The following is a 20,734-nucleotide window of genomic DNA, read 5'->3' as shown; positions in this document are numbered from 1 at the left end:
ATCAGGTCTGCTATCAAAGAGTTAAACCTAATGAAGGTTTGCTTAAGGGTTTCATTCTTATAGGCAAAGAACATTTCATATTCTCTTTTAAGAGCAATCATTCTGTTCTGCCTAACTTCTCCCATGCCCTCATAGGTGACATCTAGGTAGTCAAGCATAAGCTTAGCATTTTCTTTTCCCCTAATCAGTTTAAACAGTGGGTTAGGCAAAGTTATGGCTAACAGGGTTCTGATTTTAGGGTCAAGTCTAACTCGACGTTTATCCTCATCATTCGATCTAGAGGGAATGATTATAACCTCTCTGCCAGGGATGGCAGGAGTATCAGCTGTAGCTGGAGCACTACCAACCGTCTCAGTGGGGACAAAAGGGCCATTTGTGGCAATTCCAGGCATGAGTGGGTCAATAGACTCAAGGTGAAGCATGAACCTTGCTTTCCAAGTTTCATACTCATCTTCATCGAAAATGGGTGGTCTATTGGACGAGCCATTCTCATGGTAAGAGCAGTTTGAATATGAAGCCATAAGAGAATTCAGATCCAAGATATTAATTATCAAGACTGAAGCTCTGATACCAGTTGTTGGTCCCTTAATAACAACAGGAGTATTGTAGAGGGGGGTGAATACAATTCTTTTCTTAATTAACTTGGCAGTTAAACACGATTCGTATTCTGTATGTAAATTAGATAGAGTCATAGGTAATTTTCAACGGTTATTCTTTATTGATTAAATCAGAAAGAATCACAACTATCCTTGGCAGAATGATAGTTGGTTGATACAGATTACCTAGAAAATAGCTAAGAGATATACTAAAAGCTATTACACGGTTTGGACTCTAAATAAATAAACTCACACCACTAGTTGTTACAATAGTGGATACAACAATATATAGTAGTCATATTATCCGTGTAATTGATTTATTGTCCACTGGTATATAGGATGTCTGTACTTGAGGGGACAATTGTGTAAGGAGGCGTGCTCCCTTTCTTTCCTCTTTAGTAGCTATTTGCAGGAACACCCCAATTCGGTTTGGCACCACTATTTGTTTAAACAAATAGAATGTTGTGTTCCCTAGGCATTGACAACGAATAACCCATGTCTGCACATAGGTTAAACTTCTGCATTCCCATGTGGTCTTGTAAGGTCACTTGTCAGCCGCCGACGCGTGTCCTTTTCTGTTCAACTTTGTCTTCGACTTCTGTTGAATAGTACATCTGATGTAGACCACTCAAGGAAACTACCATGCTTGTAATGGAGCATGGCTGTCTTGTGTTGTATGCTGTTATCCAGACTTACTGGTTCTTCATATGCTGAGTCACTTGATATTCTTGATTTGCTGAGTGCACATCCTGTGCTGATTCGAAGAATACAATATACCTTGTGCTGGTAGACTAGGCAGCATACAAAACACTCGACACAGCTATATTAGCTGACTATACATAAACAAACTTGTGCTGGCTGCACATAATATTTTAGTGCAAATAAATACTGTTTTGTCATAATTAAATCCTTAATTATTTTGGGGACTCAACAAAAGTCTTGAATGTGTTCTTCTAGAATTTCAACATCATTGTCCCCTCTTCGGAGATAGAGGTGGTGCTCTTCTCTGATAGCCATGATTCATTCTGTTAAGCGTAGCGAAAAATCAATGGTTGACTTTCGGATGGCTTCGAGAATGTCTTCAAAATCATCGGTATCATTGATGAAGTTGATCATGTCTGCATGTGTGGATATAACCGGAATTCGATCTGAAGAAGAGTCCGGCTCCCCTTGATCTGGTTCGGTTGGAGAGTGTGAGTTAGTCAGAATGTCTTCATGATGCTCTTCCTCGTAATCATCAGTATCTTGCTCCTCTGAGGATGCGTCTGATGGACGGGTTTCTTCAGTATTCTGATTCTCCACTTTGATACTTACATGATCAATTTCTATATCCTTAACCTCAGCCTTGTTGGTCTTCTTCTTGAAGCGAATGATTAAACTGTGATCTGCCATCTCAAGCCTCATTATTTCTTCATGACGCTCAGTGCTTGGAACGGGTGTTGTCGCAGTTTCTTTTACGTCTTCCATTTCCTCTTCCTCTTTAGATTCCTCATCTTCCTCTATTTCTTCGCTGGGATCCTCTTCTTCCATTGCTGGGTCGTCTACAGGCTGTGATTTGACACCCATCTCGATATCATCGGCTGGTGGTAATAACTCATCGTTGGAAGTGATCCGTCTTGTGGAAATAGCAAACATCTCTGCCTGTCCAGAAAGATCGGTTGGTCGGTCAATTTTGAAGGTAACGCTCTCCCCGTGTGATCGTAAGATCATGGTTTGATTGTACACATCAATGACAGTCCAAACCGTATTCATGAAAGGTCTTCCTAACACTACTGGGGTGTGTAGGTCTTCCTTAATATCCATTACTACGAAATCCGTAGGATACAAGAATTTGTCGACTTTCACCAAGACGTTCTCCACTATGCCCTTAAGATATCGAATTGTATGATCGGCAAGTTGGATTGTCATTTTGGCTGGTGACAAGTCTCCTAACTCTAATCTCTTGTAGAGAGAGTAGGGGATTAGGTTGATACTTGCTCCTAAATCTGCTAGCGCATGAATGGTTCCAGATTGGTAGATTGAACACGGGAATACGAATCGACCTGTATCTCCTAGCTTAGGTGGTAGAGAGTTTCTGAGTAATGCAGAGAATTCTTCACTCAGTCAAATTTTGTTACAGTCTGGTATCCTCTCCTTTGTAGAGAGAAGCCTTCGGATGTATCTCTTTTGTTTAGGAACTTTGGACATGGTGTCCAGGAATCTCCCGTCAAGTTTGAAAGAATCAAGCTTAGATGGTTCTCCTTGTAGCCTTCCAGGATAAGGTACGCGAACTGGAGTTTCAGGAGTCAGCTTCTGAGTATATGTTGATTTGTTCTTGAGCTTAGCTGATCTTCTCCTTGATTCTTCCTCTGGGATTACAGAATCCATTTGCTTTGCTTCTTCTACGTGGGGGTTTTGGATAGTATTACTTGGCAATCTTCCCGGGTTTCAAGGCGTTGTGATAACTGTCCGAGTTGCGTTTCCAAACTTTTGAGCAGTGCCAATTGATTTCTCATTAGTATCTCCGTCTGATCTTGTCTGGCTGCAGTTCTCTGATTTAGCTGTTGTTGTCCTTAAATGAACTGAGTTAACTGATGATCAGCTCCGAGAGTAGGGTTAGCTGCTTTTGTAATTTGGGTGGTAGGGGAATTTTCCTCAACTGTGGGACCAGTGAGTGGAAGTTGTTGATCGTAGGTCAATTGAGATTGTTGGGCTGGATAAGGTGGATATCGATAGAGGAAAGGTTGATTGCTTCGCTGAAATTGATTAACCCTTGGTGGTTGATTGAATCCGGGATTTGGTGGACGAGCTGGGTATTGAACGTAACAGACTGAACCGTCAGGATTCTCGTACTCAACTTGATATTCTTCAGTGGGTTGCGGGTTGGTACAATCTACACAAGCTTGAGCTTAGTTAACCTGCTGCGGCTGCGTCTTCAATTCTCTGAGTTGTTTGGCAAGAGATTCCATCTTATCCGTGAGGTATTTGATGGCCTCCATTTGATTGTTAAGTGCGGAGAGCGGGGCAGATGATGAAGTTGTTTCACCAATGTTCCAGTTCCAGTCATGATGATGCATCGTCATATTCTCGAGCAATTCCCATGCTTCATCTGCGGTTTGGTTCATCAGATTCCCTTGAGCTGCTGCATCGATCGTCGTCTTATGATTTACCGTAAGACCATTGTAGAAGGTACAGATTTGGGCTGACCGTTCTAACTGGTGATTAGGGCACTTCTTCAGCAGGGTTTTAAAACGCTCCCATGCAGTGTAAAAAGATTCATCATAACTCTGTTTGAAGTTAATGATGTCATTCTTTAGCTTGGTTTGTTTAGAAGGAGGGAAATATTTGGTTAGGAATTTAGTAGCCATCTCCGTCCATGACGTGATGGAATCTTTTTCCAGTCCTTCAAACCAAGTTTGAGCATGATGAGTGAGAGAATAGGGGAACAAGTATAGCCGGACTATATCTTTTCCTATCCCTGGCTGTTTGTAGGAGTTCGAAAGAGATATGAATTTATCAAGGTGAGAATTTTGATCGTCATTCGGTAATCCATGAAACTGACAGCTATTTTGAATGAGCTGAATGATTTGATGTTTTAACTCGAACGAGTGTCCTTGAATCTCTGGAAATCTGATCGGTCCTCCACGACCTTCAATCGAGGGTTTGGTATTTTCTGCTAAAGTAACGCGTAACGCCATTTGGTTTCTGATTCGTGCTTCCTTTCGTGCTTTAGAGATTATTGCGTCTGGATCAGGTACGAATAACAACGACCCTGGTCTAGATCGGGTTTGGGTCATACACTGGGTATGCCTTTTTGTTTTTAATTTTTCTCAAAAAAGCTACATTATAATAAGCTAAACTAATCTAATTTAATTCTAAGGTAATCTAAATTACTCTAATCGTAACCTAAGTTAATTTAAGGTAATCTAACCTAAGGTAATCTAAAGTAATCTAATCTAATTAACTAACTATCCTACGGTGGAATATGTTTTTGGTTCTGGCTACTGATTTCCTGGTATTTCGATAACAAAGCTCCGCATAAACTATTCAACAAACCAAGTGGCCAGGCCGACTACGGAGTGGCAGGATCCTTTTGGTCCCAATATAATTGGCGACTGTTCGAAAAATTCAATAACCAAGTCCGCGTATAATTGTCTTTCTTAGACACCACTAAATGCTTGTGAATAAGTTTGATTTGAAAGCAGTATTGCATGATACCAGTTCCCCGGCAGCGGCGCCAAAAACTAGTTAGCTCTCGTGATATGGCCGAAACGGACGATTTTATTTGCGCTGTGTCGTCAGGCCGCGGCTCGCCAGGATCAGCCACTCGTGGGAGAGGGTACTTGTTTTAAATTTATATTTAGCGGGGCCTAAATCTTACTACTCCTTATAAGTAAAGGAAGTATGACCTAGGGTCGTATTTTTGAGATATCAGTAACATCGAGCCTATATTGTAGCCTAAGATAGTTAGGGATTAGTGAATATTTATTTTGGGATTTTCTAATTTATAAGACAAATAAAATAAATGCGATAAAATTTGTAATTCAGATAAGGTTAATGTAAATGCATACTATGACTTCATGAGTTATTCTGCCGAGATTATGGAATGCTGGCTCATGAATAGGCAGAGGCCTTGTATTCATTACACTGGTCCTAAACGCCCCTGTCATAAGACATGTCACTGGGTACTGCGTTAGGCTTGAAGATTCTAAATAGACAGCAACGTCCCTTACCCCCGACGCCCATGCAGTCTGACTACAGGCATACACGTTCAGACGGCTCATCCAATTGAGCGACTCGGTTGGGTGACGTATTAACATTTCAAAATGGTCTAAACTTTCTTAAGCGTAATAGAATACTTAGTTTACCATATCCTAGAGACGTGATCTGTTTCAATGCTTTCGTTACTGATTGGTAAAGATAGTTAGGCCCTTAAAAAGAGTTCAACCATAAAGAACACCATGGCCAAGTCAAGATGACTTCCATGAACACGTTCGGTTATCCTAACAGTCCAATCCTTTATGCGTCTAAACAAACAGTTCCTTAATTAACTAATAATCCCTCAAGCGGGGTGCAATGCTTGAGACCGCGTTATGGTGCAGTGTACTAGTCAACACTGACCGTGTTTCATGGCCTTACTTAGCAAAGGTGCAGCTTACAACAACCGCTGTGCTTCAGCGTGCACGTACGAAGTCTATATGCTTGGTGACTACACTAGCATGGTCTGGGACCGACAATGTACTAGGGGTCTAGTCAGATGTTTCACTACGAAAGAGTCCTCAGTCGGAATCCAAAGCTTGATAGACTTACTACAACCGGTGTGCCTCAGTCGATCTTACGTTGTATCCGAGAGACTTCTCTTACCAAGGGGTGACACATATTGTCATAACCCGTCCTTAACCATAAGAACGTGTTAGATAACGTATGATTTCATTGCGAGGTATTGACCTCTATATGCGACATTTTTAAAAGAACAACTGCATATATTTTACATTACAAGCCATAATTCTTATTTTAATACAAGCTTTGGACAAAATAACGATGATTATCGTTTAGCGATAATCTTAGACTTACAAATTTTACATATGATGATAACAACACGATTTCTAGCATATTTTACAATACAAATCCTTGGATATGCAGTTTTATTTTTGACACAAATATGAGTACGCAAGATCCTACTTAAATTCAACATGTTGCAGCGGAAGCTTTTAGTTATCACCTGAGAATAGACATGTTTAAAACGTCAACATAAAGTTGGTGAGATATAGGTTTAATGCCGGCAGCAATATAAATATAGACCACAAGATTTCAAATGTAAACATTTCAATAAAAATATTCTAAGTGGTTGAGCACTTGGTAACCATACTTAACATTTAATCACGTCGCATATTCCCTTTATTATGAAATCTTACTACACCGTACCAAGGTGTAGTTACGAAACGAAGTACTGTGCAACCGTTGAATACTGGTCGTCCAGTCCGGTTAGGGTTGTCCGGCCCGATAGATCTATCAACAGGATTCGCGTTTACAATACCGCTGTAAATAACAGTTACCAAACTACAGGGAAGTATTCCAGTGGTACAACTCAACGTAGAATATATTTTTCAGTTACTTGTGTCCATAACGTAAAACATAAAATACATGTATTCTCATCCCGAAATACTTAGAGTTTAAAAGTGGGACTATATACTCACTTTTGCCTTGAAGATATATAATTTCGACTTGGTCTCCGATTGATATCACGAACCTATCCATATATGTGATAACCCGAACTAATCCATCCGGACGAAGTCCATATCGATTACAAACGAATTACAATAGTTGATAACATCGCGAGGTACTTGACCTCTATATGATACATTTTACAAACGTTGCATTTATACTTAAAAGGCAATCTATCATTACATCAAGAGTTGACAAGTTCGCCTAACATTTCATAATATCCAAATGATCTAATCTGTCATTTACTTAATAATAATCGCTAATGAACTTCAATGACTCGAATGCAATGTCTTTCTGAATTATGTCATAAATGGCCCCAAGTAATATCCTTAATATGAGCTAATGCATAGCGGAAGACTTAATTCGTACCTGAGAATAACATGCTTTAAAATGTCAACATAAAGTTGGTGAGTTCATAGGTTTATCATAAATATCATTTCAATCATTTTAATAAGCCACAAGATTTCATTTAATTAAATGTGCAGGATCATTACAACTGCAAAAATCATTCATACGATGAGTCGCCTGGTAACCGACCTTAACATAGAGCGCTTAAGATATCTGGCATCATACATTCCACTATTCAAATGTATGACAAGGACCCTTCGAAGTACTAAAGCATTTCCACTATTCGAAAATGGGGGTGGTTGGTGCCCGTAGATCTACCTTTAGGATTCGCGTCAATTAGTGTTTTTCACTAATTCTTAGATTACCAAGCATAATAATAATAAGTACAGATATCCAGTATAACAAATCAATCGTAGAATGTAGTTTCATGAACTTGTGCTTATTTTGTAAAACATTTATAAATTTGCATGTATTCTCATCCCAAAATAATTTAGATAGTAAAAAATGGGACTATAACTCACCATACTGTATTTTGTAGTAAAAATACATATAACATCACTGAACATGCATAAGGTTGGCCTCGGATTCACGAACCTAATTAATTATATATTTATATATTTGTCAATATCTATTTAACAATTAAGATCAAGTCATATATATATATGGTGCCTTACGATCTTTATTAAGACTATAATATATTGTCGTAGAACTTAATCACGACCATTATAAATTGTATTTCCATAAGTTCGGGATCAAGACATGTATAAATACATGTAGGATACAAGGTAAGTTAGCTAGGATAAGGTTAGCGTCCATTTTTATTAATCAAAATCGTAGCTAAAAATAAACAAAAATATCCAATTTTGTTTTACCCATAATTTCTTCGTTACAAATCCGTTTTGAGTGATTCAACTTGCCATAGTTTTGTATCGAACCGTTATTTATTAATCTAAACAGAAAAAAATATGTTTATAGTCGAAAATACAGCTTATGTGTCAAATACAAGAAGATAGTCATATCCGTCGTAAGAACGACATCTTGATGACTCTTTTGAAAAACATACTTCCAATTAGAGTTTAACCATGGGTTTTGGATATATTTCATATCCATATAAAATAACATTTTTCACCAAAGGAAATCTTTTAATTCAAAGTTTAGGATAGGTTTTTAAAATCAAACCCAAAACAGCCCCCGATAATCTATGACGGCGTATGTTCAGTTTTAAGGTGTTCTTTGTGTTTACAAGTTTTATATCCTTATGTTAGCTTGACATACTGTCATAATACATGTGTTGAAGTATTTTAAAAGTCAAGTTAGAAGGATTAAGTTTGTTTGCGAACAAGCTTGAAATCATTCAAACTATGTTCTTGTTGTTAAAATTTTACAACACAAAATAAGATAGCTATATAAATATGAATTGAATAAGGTTATGAATAAGGTTATTACCTCAAGTTACTTGGACAAAGTTACTGTAAGAGATGAGAAAAATCCTAGAACCAAAAGAGTGGTGGAGTTGGTTTGAAGATTGGAAGTAAACTTGTATTTTTTTTGAAAGAATTATTGAAGTTTTCTTGTGTGGTTTTTCTTATGATGATTAAGGGTTGTTTTTGAAGCTAAATGATGGATAAAATGCTTGGAGATGATCAAGTATGAAGTTAGGAGTATTTTGAAAGAGAAATGAGAGATTAAGGTGTAAGTTTGAAATGAGAAATGTATGTGGTATTTATAGTTGAAAATGTTAGGTAAAAAAAATAAAATAAGTAAATCTTAAAAGTTAAAATAAGAAAAAAAGTAGTTTGTATTTTTATTAAAAGTAAAATCTTAAAAGTTAAAATAAGAAAAAGTAGTTTGTATTTTTATTAAAAGTAAAATCTTAAAAGTTAAAATATGAAAAAGTAGTTTGTATTTTTATTAAAAGTAAAATCTTAAAAGTTAAAATATGAAAAAGTAGTTTGTATTTTTATTAAAAGTAAAATCTTAAAAGTTAAGATATGAAAAAGTAGTTTGTATTTTTATTAAAAGTAAAATCTTAAAAGTTAAGATATGAAAAAGTAGTTTGTATTTTTATTAAAAGTAAAATCTTAAAAGTTAAGATATGAAAAAGTAGTTTGTATTTTTATTAAAAGTAAAATCTTAAAAGTTAAAATATGAAAAAGTAGTTTGTATTTTTATTAAAAGTAAATCTTAAAAGTTAAAATTAGAAAAAGTAGTTTATATTTTTATTAAAAGTAAATCTTAAAAGTTAAAAGTAAAATCTTAAAAGTTAAAATAAGAAAAAAGTAGTTTGTATTTTTATTAAAAGTAGAATCTTAAAAGTTAAAATTAGAAAAAGTAGTTTATATTTTTATTAAAAGTAAAATCTTTAAAGTTAAAATAAGAAAAAGTATTTTGTATTTTTATTAAAAGTAAATCTTAAAAGTTAAAAGTAAAATCTTAAAAGTTAAAATAAGAAATTTGGTTTTTAGTGAAAATATCTAAGATAAGTTAAAATATATTATGTCATTAATGACATATTACACAAATAATTGAAGATTTCTATTGGTATATACCAATAGTAAATACTTCTAGAAGCTGTGTATAGTACGAGTATAATACGGGTATAAAATATATAAAGATGTTTCATGAATCATATATAATAACAAAGATGTCATTTTCCATGATAAAAGGTTGAAAATGATGTTTTCCTACTAGTATATTCCAATAGTAAATATATCTTAATACAATACATATATATTTATTTTAACTTAGAAGTTATAACGTCGTTAAGCTTTATATATATATATATATATCGTTTCGAAGTCCTTAAGTTAGTAGTCTCATTTAATGTATATAATCCATTGTTAATATATTTAATGAGATACTTAATTATCATATATTCAAGATAGATAAAATCCATATATATCCGTATATATACATAGGTATATAATTAATACAAGTTATGACGTTCGTGAATCGTCAGGCTTGGTAAAAGGGTAACTAATTATCCGAATATAGATTTCAAACTTTCTAGACTCAACATTAAGGTTTTTGCTTATCGTGTCGGAAACATATAGAGTTTAAGGTTTAAATTTGGTCGGAAATTTCCGGGTCGTTACAGTACCCACCCGTTAAAAAAATTTCGTCCCCGAAATTTGTTAGAGGTCGTCGTGGATAACAATAGGAATGTTTTCATGACGAGTATGAGGTAAAAATGGAGTTTTATCATTATTGAGAGATATAGATAAAACGATTCGATCTTGTGAAGCGTACGAGTGAAGCTATCACAAAAGAGTGAAATAAGTAAATATGGAATTGTGTTAACTGATGACGTGGTTATTTTCGGAGTTCGCGAAATTTAAATAAAATCTTACGTAATAAAATTTGATTCTTCGGCGATCAAAATCTTCTTTGATTTAATGCGGCAATCTGTTTCGATTTCTTTGTTGGATATTTCACTATAAATTCACTCCTTCGTTTTCCTCTTCCCGTCCTCGAGTCAAGCGAGCAATGATCCGAAATTTATAGGTATAAAATTCGAAATGAACATAGCTAATGCTTTAAGAAAGAAATGGTAACGGCACGATTTTCGATTTATCAGATTACAAGAATGTCCTGGAAATATAGAACTATCAAGATGATATGTTCTTAATAGATTGGATAGAATGTAAGAGTCGTGTAACATGGCACATGATGATGGTACTGTGAATCATCACATTCCTTTAGAAACTCAACATGACTTACTGTAATATAATGAAGTTGATCAAGTTTCATTATATTATACTAATTCATGCATCAGTTCCCAACACTGCTTCAGAACATTCCTATTTTAAACTCGAAGGATTTAGAAACTAACACAGTTTCCTTTATATTGTAACGCAGATATTACAGAGAGATAAATGATTTCAGATAAAAATAGTGGTGAAAATATCTTCAGAAATATCGAGGATAAATGAAAGATATGATAATATCTTGGAATTTCTAATGTCGAAGGATGATGATGAAGATTGACCCGTAAGGGTTTAGATTCAGAAGCAAGGTGTTTGCTACAGAATCGTCATAATTTTTTTTTTTTATGTACAAGTTTAGTCCTTGTAACTTCTTCAGAGTCTCCTTCACGATTTGCTCAATCCGGTTTTCAGTACCAAATTTTCTATCGAGCGTTCCCAACACTTCCTTCTTTTATCATCAACTTTTAGTCATTAAGACCATCTACAACATGCTGCTTCGTCAGCATTTTCAAAGTTATCGGATCTGGGTCATTGGTTATCAAACCAAGATGGTTTCAGGAGAATTGTATTTTTTTTAGATGATTAAACGCTGATGGTAATATGATAAAAGGTTCTCGGTAACGACGGCGAAAAGGACGACGTATATATATCGAGGTTATGATAAGACTAATCTTGCTGAGAAATTGAGGTTAACTTGTTGGAGCTGTGATAAAATCAGCCACCTTGAAAAGGAATCGTAAGGTTGTTTTTGCTAATAAATGTTAAAGAATTTGTCGCGGTACGTGTTAAACTATGACTTTGGGTTCAAGAGTTTTTCAGGTGCATGATCTTTTCTTCCGTAGATGAAGTGCGGCTGGTTCATCTTTCCGATCGAGGTGTTTTCAAAATCATGAAAGATTTGAATGCGGATTGTAATTGTCGAGGTATAAATGAGACGAAATCAAGTGGCAAACTTGAAGAATTGTTTAGTTTCATATGTTATAATCAATATTTTAATTCATTTTAATTGTCCAAAGTTAGCAATCCAATAGTCCGATTGTCCAATGGTCCAATAATTTCATATATAAATTTAATATATAATATTCGAATTAAATAATACATATCGTGACCCGTGTACCGGTCTCAGTGTCGATCACAACTCAAACCATATATATATTTTGGAATCAACTCCAACCCTGTATAGCCAACTCCCACATTCACATATAGAGTGTCTATGGTTGTTCCGAAATATATATATAGATGGGTCGATATGATAAGTCGAAACCTTGCATACATGTCCCGTTATTTATAGTGCGTAAAATAAATAAATATATATCATGACCCATTGCACAACGTGTTGTCTCAGAATTAATCCGACGTATTGTTGTACATGTGTCCCGACGGTATGTAAAGTGCGGAAATTAATAACAATAAATAAAATTGCGAGAATATAAATTGCGATAAATTAAATGTTAAACAGTTAGCTGGGAACAGTTAGCTAGGAACAGTTAGCGTGGAATCTTAACAATATTTCAATTAATTAGTTCGTTTGTTTCTAATAATTTTTATTATATCCAATGTTTTCTTCATTATGCCACTTGTTGGATTATGATAGGTCAAAATCCAATTATGAAATTTGAACGGAAATGGTTATTCTGTGGTGAACGGATACGTATATCGGTGATTTTAAATAGGATAATAGATGACCGTTGAATCAGATTCGAAGAATGTACAATTTAACTTGTTAATGTGAAATCTAAATATTCCTCGGGAACTACCTACCCGTTAAAATATTTTTCATCATCAACAGTTTGTACGAAAGGATTTTTAATTACAATCTTTATGAAAATATACTTGCATATATGTTTTCTTCAGATGTAATCATAGAATTAATGAGTCAATAAGATATTAAACTCATTTGGTTTATCATTAATACTATATTACATAATCTCTAAAGTATTAGAGATTACTTAATCGCCATGTTGAACGAAGATAAATAAGATAGAATGATACGTAAAGCGAAGATAATCGATATATAGAACGAAAATCGTACTCGAAGTATAGATGGTGATATTGAGGCGTGTGATGTTGATACCCGAGATTACAGATTGTGATGTTGAGGTTTACGACGCGGTTGTGGTTTGGGGTGATAAGGGTACTGTCGGCGTTGATGATGGTGATGTTATTGGTTCTGGTGATGTTGTTGAAGCTAGTACGTTTCGCACCATTTTTTTTTTCAAAGCTACAATTCGGGTGTAAAGCTCGCTGACTTATTATCCGGGATGATTGTTGATAAAAACAGGCGAATGAATAAGGTTTAGAATCTGAATTTGTGATATAGTCGTGTCGAGATACTCTGGAGATGAGAGAGGAAATGGTGTTTCGAACAGGTTCGCCGGTAAGTGATTCAGGTACTTCGCTAAAGGGGAAAATCGATGAATGGAATGGATCTTTGATGTGAAATGATTTTCGAATATAGGATGATATTCTATCTTCACAGAATATCTATATATATTGTACTAAAGATTTCGTAGACTACAGAGGAAGCTACGGCATATGTTAGGCAAGTCTACAGATGTGCTAAAATATGAATTATCAGATACGCTAGAATATGAATTTTGTCTATACACTATCGATGCACTAGATGCAGTAAGACGTGTCTAGACTTAAAAATGATAAGCAGGCAATTTCCTAAGGATAATAAGCAGATGATTTCCGACTAGCAATGATAAGCAAAACTTTTTGACATGCAGACACGGTCGAAGTCCAGACTCACTAATGTATCCTAACAACTTACCAGTTAGACACACTAATGCAGACCTGGTTCGCTAAGACCAACGCTCTGATACCAACTGTGATAACAGTGGGGACGCATCCCACCCAGTGCCTTCTCAGCTAACCGCTTTAGTGACCACTGAGCGTATCTCAGACACTGATTTTACAGCCCGCCTCTCGGCAGTACAGCCAACCCTAATAGGGACCGCGAGGGGCAAGAGCCAATGCTTCGTCACAGGTAACACTGTGAGAACCCCCTCTACGATTAACCCGCTCATAAACGGCATTAAACCAGCTCTGATACCACATGTAAGAACAGTGGGGACGCATCCCACCCAGTGCCGTCTCGGCTAACCGCCTTAGTGACCACTGAGCGTATCTCAGACACTGATTTTACAGCCCGCCTCTCGGCAGTACAGCCAACCCTAACAGGGACCGCGAGGAGCAAGAGCCAATGCTTCGTCACAGGTAACACTGTGAGAACCCCCTCTAAGATTGATCGGCCTCTAGCATGGCGCGACCAGACCAGCTCTGATGCCAACTGTGATAACCCGAACTAATCCATCCGGACGAAGTCCATATCGATTACAAACGAATTACAATAGTTGATAACATCGCGAGGTACTTGACCTCTATATGATACATTTTACAAACGTTGCATTTATACTTAAAAGGCAATCTATCATTACATCAAGAGTTGACAAGTTCGCCTAACATTTCATAATATCCAAATGATCTAATCTGTCATTTACTTAATAATAATCGCTAATGAACTTCAATGACTCGAATGCAACGCCTTTCTGAATTATGTCATAAATGGCCCCAAGTAATATCCTTAATATGAGCTAATGCATAGCGGAAGACTTAATTCGTACCTGAGAATAACATGCTTTAAAATGTCAACATAAAGTTGGTGAGTTCATAGGTTTATCATAAATATCATTTCAATCATTTTAATAAGCCACAAGATTTCATTTAATTAAATGTGCAGGATCATTACAACTGCAAAAATCATTCATACGATGAGTCGCCTGGTAACCGACCTTAACATAGAGCGCTTAAGATATCTGGCATCATACATTCCACTATTCAAATGTATGACAAGGACCCTTCGAAGTACTAAAGCATTTCCACTATTCGAAAATGGGGGTGGTTGGTGCCCGTAGATCTACCTTTAGGATTCGCGTCAATTAGTGTTTTTCACTAATTCTTAGATTACCAAGCATAATAATAATAAGTACAGATATCCAGTATAACAAATCAATCGTAGAATGTAGTTTCATGAACTTGTGCTTATTTTGTAAAACATTTATAAATTTGCATGTATTCTCATCCCAAAATAATTTAGATAGTAAAAAATGGGACTATAACTCACCATACTGTATTTTGTAGTAAAAATACATATAACATCACTGAACATGCATAAGGTTGGCCTCGGATTCACGAACCTAATTAATTATATATTTATATATTTGTCAATATCTATTTAACAATTAAGATCAAGTCATATATATATATGGTGCCTTACGATCTTTATTAAGACTATAATATATTGTCGTAGAACTTAATCACGACCATTATAAATTGTATTTCCATAAGTTCGGGATCAAGACATGTATAAATACATGTAGGATACAAGGTAAGTTAGCTAGGATAAGGTTAGCGTCCATTTTTATTAATCAAAATCGTAGCTAAAAATAAACAAAAATATCCAATTTTGTTTTACCCATAATTTCTTCGTTACAAATCCGTTTTGAGTGATTCAACTTGCCATAGTTTTGTATCGAACCGTTATTTATTAATCTAAACAGAAAAAAATATGTTTATAGTCGAAAATACAGCTTATGTGTCAAATACAAGAAGATAGTCATATCCGTCGTAAGAACGACATCTTGATGACTCTTTTGAAAAACATACTTCCAATTAGAGTTTAACCATGGGTTTTGGATATATTTCATATCCATATAAAATAACATTTTTCACCAAAGGAAATCTTTTAATTCAAAGTTTAGGATAGGTTTTTAAAATCAAACCCAAAACAGCCCCCGATAATCTATGACGGCGTATGTTCAGTTTTAAGGTGTTCTTTGTGTTTACAAGTTTTATATCCTTATGTTAGCTTGACATACTGTCATAATACATGTGTTGAAGTATTTTAAAAGTCAAGTTAGAAGGATTAAGTTTGTTTGCGAACAAGCTTGAAATCATTCAAACTATGTTCTTGTTGTTAAAATTTTACAACACAAAATAAGATAGCTATATAAATATGAATTGAATAAGGTTATGAATAAGGTTATTACCTCAAGTTACTTGGACAAAGTTACTGTAAGAGATGAGAAAAATCCTAGAACCAAAAGAGTGGTGGAGTTGGTTTGAAGATTGGAAGTAAACTTGTATTTTTTTTGAAAGAATTATTGAAGTTTTCTTGTGTGGTTTTTCTTATGATGATTAAGGGTTGTTTTTGAAGCTAAATGATGGATAAAATGCTTGGAGATGATCAAGTATGAAGTTAGGAGTATTTTGAAAGAGAAATGAGAGATTAAGGTGTAAGTTTGAAATGAGAAATGTATGTGGTATTTATAGTTGAAAATGTTAGGTAAAAAAAATAAAATAAGTAAATCTTAAAAGTTAAAATAAGAAAAAAAGTAGTTTGTATTTTTATTAAAAGTAAAATCTTAAAAGTTAAAATAAGAAAAAGTAGTTTGTATTTTTATTAAAAGTAAAATCTTAAAAGTTAAAATATGAAAAAGTAGTTTGTATTTTTATTAAAAGTAAAATCTTAAAAGTTAAAATATGAAAAAGTAGTTTGTATTTTTATTAAAAGTAAAATCTTAAAAGTTAAGATATGAAAAAGTAGTTTGTATTTTTATTAAAAGTAAAATCTTAAAAGTTAAGATATGAAAAAGTAGTTTGTATTTTTATTAAAAGTAAAATCTTAAAAGTTAAGATATGAAAAAGTAGTTTGTATTTTTATTAAAAGTAAAATCTTAAAAGTTAAAATATGAAAAAGTAGTTTGTATTTTTATTAAAAGTAAATCTTAAAAGTTAAAATTAGAAAAAGTAGTTTATATTTTTATTAAAAGTAAATCTTAAAAGTTAAAAGTAAAATCTTAAAAGTTAAAATAAGAAAAAAGTAGTTTGTATTTTTATTAAAAGTAGAATCTTAAAAGTTAAAATTAGAAAAAGTAGTTTATATTTTTATTAAAAGTAAAATCTTTAAAGTTAAAATAAGAAAAAGTATTTTGTATTTTTATTAAAAGTAAATCTTAAAAGTTAAAAGTAAAATCTTAAAAGTTAAAATAAGAAATTTGGTTTTTAGTGAAAATATCTAAGATAAGTTAAAATATATTATGTCATTAATGACATATTACACAAATAATTGAAGATTTCTATTGGTATATACCAATAGTAAATACTTCTAGAAGCTGTGTATAGTACGAGTATAATACGGGTATAAAATATATAAAGATGTTTCATGAATCATATATAATAACAAAGATGTCATTTTCCATGATAAAAGGTTGAAAATGATGTTTTCCTACTAGTATATTCCAATAGTAAATATATCTTAATACAATACATATATATTTATTTTAACTTAGAAGTTATAACGTCGTTAAGCTTTATATATATATATATATATCGTTTCGAAGTCCTTAAGTTAGTAGTCTCATTTAATGTATATAATCCATTGTTAATATATTTAATGAGATACTTAATTATCATATATTCAAGATAGATAAAATCCATATATATCCGTATATATACATAGGTATATAATTAATACAAGTTATGACGTTCGTGAATCGTCAGGCTTGGTAAAAGGGTAACTAATTATCCGAATATAGATTTCAAACTTTCTAGACTCAACATTAAGGTTTTTGCTTATCGTGTCGGAAACATATAGAGTTTAAGGTTTAAATTTGGTCGGAAATTTCCGGGTCGTTACAATATATAATATATCAATACCTTTTCTTTTTAAACAAACGTCACATATATATACTTATAATACTTTTAATTCTTTTAATAATTCCTTAATCCGTAGTTAGCAGTCCGATGTTAGTAATTCAATTTTAATGGTTCATTTTTAGGTGTTTAATAACCCCCAATGAAATAAATAAAACCCCCATCGTATATGTATTGGTCGAGATTAATCTTGACCCACGGTACCGGTGTTGTCAAATGACGTGTTGCGTACATAAAGTACCGGTGTTGTCAAATGACGTGTTGCGTACAATCATGGGATCTTATGATTAATCTTCTCGTATTGTTTACGGGTGATCCTGAACCATATAAAATTAAATTATGAGTACATATATATAAAATATCATGTTATTTTAAAAAGATGTGATTTATTTAATTTTTCTCCAATTATTTTCGTGGCTAAACTAGTCTTAGATATCCGATCTCGTTTTGGTCATAGTTTCTTCGTTACAACCCCGTTTTCGTTGGTTCAACTTGCCACTTCCTTGGATCGAGTCCCTCTTTAAGACTATGAACTGTAAATACCTTAGTTTGTATTCGAAAACACAAGTCATAGGTCAAAATTTAGTGAAACTTATGAAATTAATCATTTTCCATCATGTAAACAACCTTAAATGATTATTTTTCTAAAAATACTTATACTTCGAGTTAAATCATGAAATTTTTATGTGTTATCATATTCATTGTAAATATCATTTTTCCAGAAAATAAACCTCCAATTCAAGGTTTAAAATAGTTTTTAATTATCCAACCCAAAACAGCCCCCGGTTGCACTCCGACGTCGTAAAAACAGTTTTTAAGGTGTTCTTTGAAAAACCAAGTTATACCTTGTCAAATTAGCATATATTTATGATATATTACAGGTCTTGAAGTATTTTAAAAATTAAGTTAGAAGGATCTATTTAGTTTGCAAACAAGTTTGAAAACATTCAAACTATGTTCTTGTTGTTAAAATTTTATACCATAAAATAAGATAGCTATATATATATGAATCGAATAAGGTTATGAACAAAGTTACTACCTCAAGTTACTTGGACAAGATTGCTGTAAAAGAGGAATAAAAACCTAGAACCAAAAGAGTGATGGAATTGGATGAAAGATTGGAAGTAAACTTGTATAGTTGGAAGAATTTTTGAAGTGTTCTTGAAAGGATTTTCTTATGATGTTTAAATGTTTTTTTTGAAGCTAGTTCATGATGAAAATTTGCTGGAGTGTTTAAGGGATTTTTTTCTTTCTTAAAAGAGTGTGTTTTAGCTAGAGGAAATGTGTAGTAAAATGAAAATGGAATGGAGTATAAATGGTGGTATAAAAGGTGTATAAGTTTGTAATTTTGTGAAAAAAATCTTTTAATCATATGAAATTGTCATACTAGATAACAAAAGTAGTTACCTTATACATAAGGCATGAACAAGGGCTGGTTGGTGGTGATTTTATGTGTATATACCAATAGTAAATACGTATAGAAGCTAGGTATGATACGGGTATATATACTCTAGATATACGTATAGAAATCTTGTGAAAATGGAATGAGAATTCAAATATAGCTATCTTTTGTGAATATACTTATATTGTTTTATGTATTTAAGTCTTAAAAAAAAAGATTAAATACATTACTTATACGATATATGTATAAACATTATAGGTCATAAGTATTTATGTCAAATAACGTTACGTATGGTTATCGTTTTGAAAACTTAAGTTAGTAGTTTCAAAATATACTTATAACTTATTGTTATTAATACAAAATAAGATATTAAAACATCCATAAATCATGTTAAATATGTATATATACATATATATACACAAACGTATAATTATCATATATTGTATAGTTCGTGATATCATCGGTCAAACTAGACGGTCAAACGTTGTGTAAAACTCTTTTCAAAAACATAAATCTCCACAATTTGGATTGCTTATCATGTTAGTAAGGTTTAATTTATGTAAATATTAATCTTATAAGTATATATTGATCGAAAAAGTGCGGGTCATTACAGTACCTACCCGTTAAATAAATTTCGTCCCGAAATTTTAAAATTGTACCTATTTTGCGTCATCGGAAAACAAATGTGGATATTTTTTTTTCATCTGATCCTCCCGTTCCCACGTAAACTCAGGACCTCTTTGAGCATTCCAACGAACCTTAACGATCGGTATGTTGCTCTGCTTGAGCTGTTTAACTTCACGATCTATGATTTCGATTGGTTCTTCGATGAATTGTAGTTCCTCGTCGACATGGATTTCTTCAAGATGAATGGTGAGGTCTTCCTTTGCAAGACACTTCTTAAGGTTCGAGACGTGAAAGGTATTATGTACTCCGGCGAGTTGTTGCGGTAACTCGAGTCGATAAGCTACCGGTCCAATGCGTTCGATGATCTTGAACGGGCCTACATATCTTGGGTTCAGTTTACCCCTTTTTCCGAAGCGTATTACACCTTTCCACGGTGACACCTTTAACATAACCATGTCACCGATCTGAAACTCTAATGGTTTCCTTCGAACATCGGCGTAGCTCTTTTGGCGACTACGGGCTGTTTTCAATCTCTCCTTAATTTGTACTATCTTCTCAGTCGTTTCATGTATGATCTCGGGACCAGTTAATTGTCGATCTCCTACTTCATTCCAACAGATAGGAGATCTACACTTCCTTCCATACAGTGCTTCGAATGGTGCAGCTTTAATGCTCGCATGATAACTATTATTATACGAGAATTCTGCTAATGGTAGATATTTATCCCATCCGTTTCCAAAATCGATCACACATGTCCTGAGCATGTCTTCAAGAGTCTGAATTGTTCTTTCACTCTGTCCATCGGTTTGCGGATGATATGCGGTACTCATATCCAAACGAGTTCCTAGGGCCTCTTGTAGTGATTGCCAGAACTTTGATGTAAATCTACTATCACGATCGGATATAATGGAAATAGGTATTCCATGCCTTGAAACAATTTCCTTTATATACAATCGTAATAGTTTCTCTATTCTATCCGTTTCCTTTATAGGCAAGAAATGTGCAGACTTGGTGAGACGATCAACAATCACCCAAATGGTGTCGTATCCCCAGGCAGTCTTTGGTAACTTCGTGATGAAATCCATGGTAATACCATCCCATTTCCATTCTGGGATTTCTGGTTGTTGAAG

General features: G+C 33.8%; 1 non-coding gene across 1 annotated transcript; it reads left to right on the top strand.

Annotated features, from left to right (window-relative positions):
* The first annotated feature begins 3,788 nt into the window (after positions 1-3,788).
* On the top strand, positions 3,789-3,895 carry LOC139879089 (small nucleolar RNA R71). The gene has a single exon (XR_011769940.1). It is a non-coding gene; the product is annotated as a small nucleolar RNA R71 (small nucleolar RNA).
* The last annotated feature ends 16,839 nt before the right edge of the window (positions 3,896-20,734 follow it).

Source organism: Rutidosis leptorrhynchoides, chromosome 11 (assembly GCF_046630445.1).
Source record: "Rutidosis leptorrhynchoides isolate AG116_Rl617_1_P2 chromosome 11, CSIRO_AGI_Rlap_v1, whole genome shotgun sequence".
Classification (NCBI taxonomy): Eukaryota; Viridiplantae; Streptophyta; class Magnoliopsida; order Asterales; family Asteraceae; genus Rutidosis; species Rutidosis leptorrhynchoides.
This window is presented reverse-complemented; position numbering and strand designations above follow the sequence as displayed.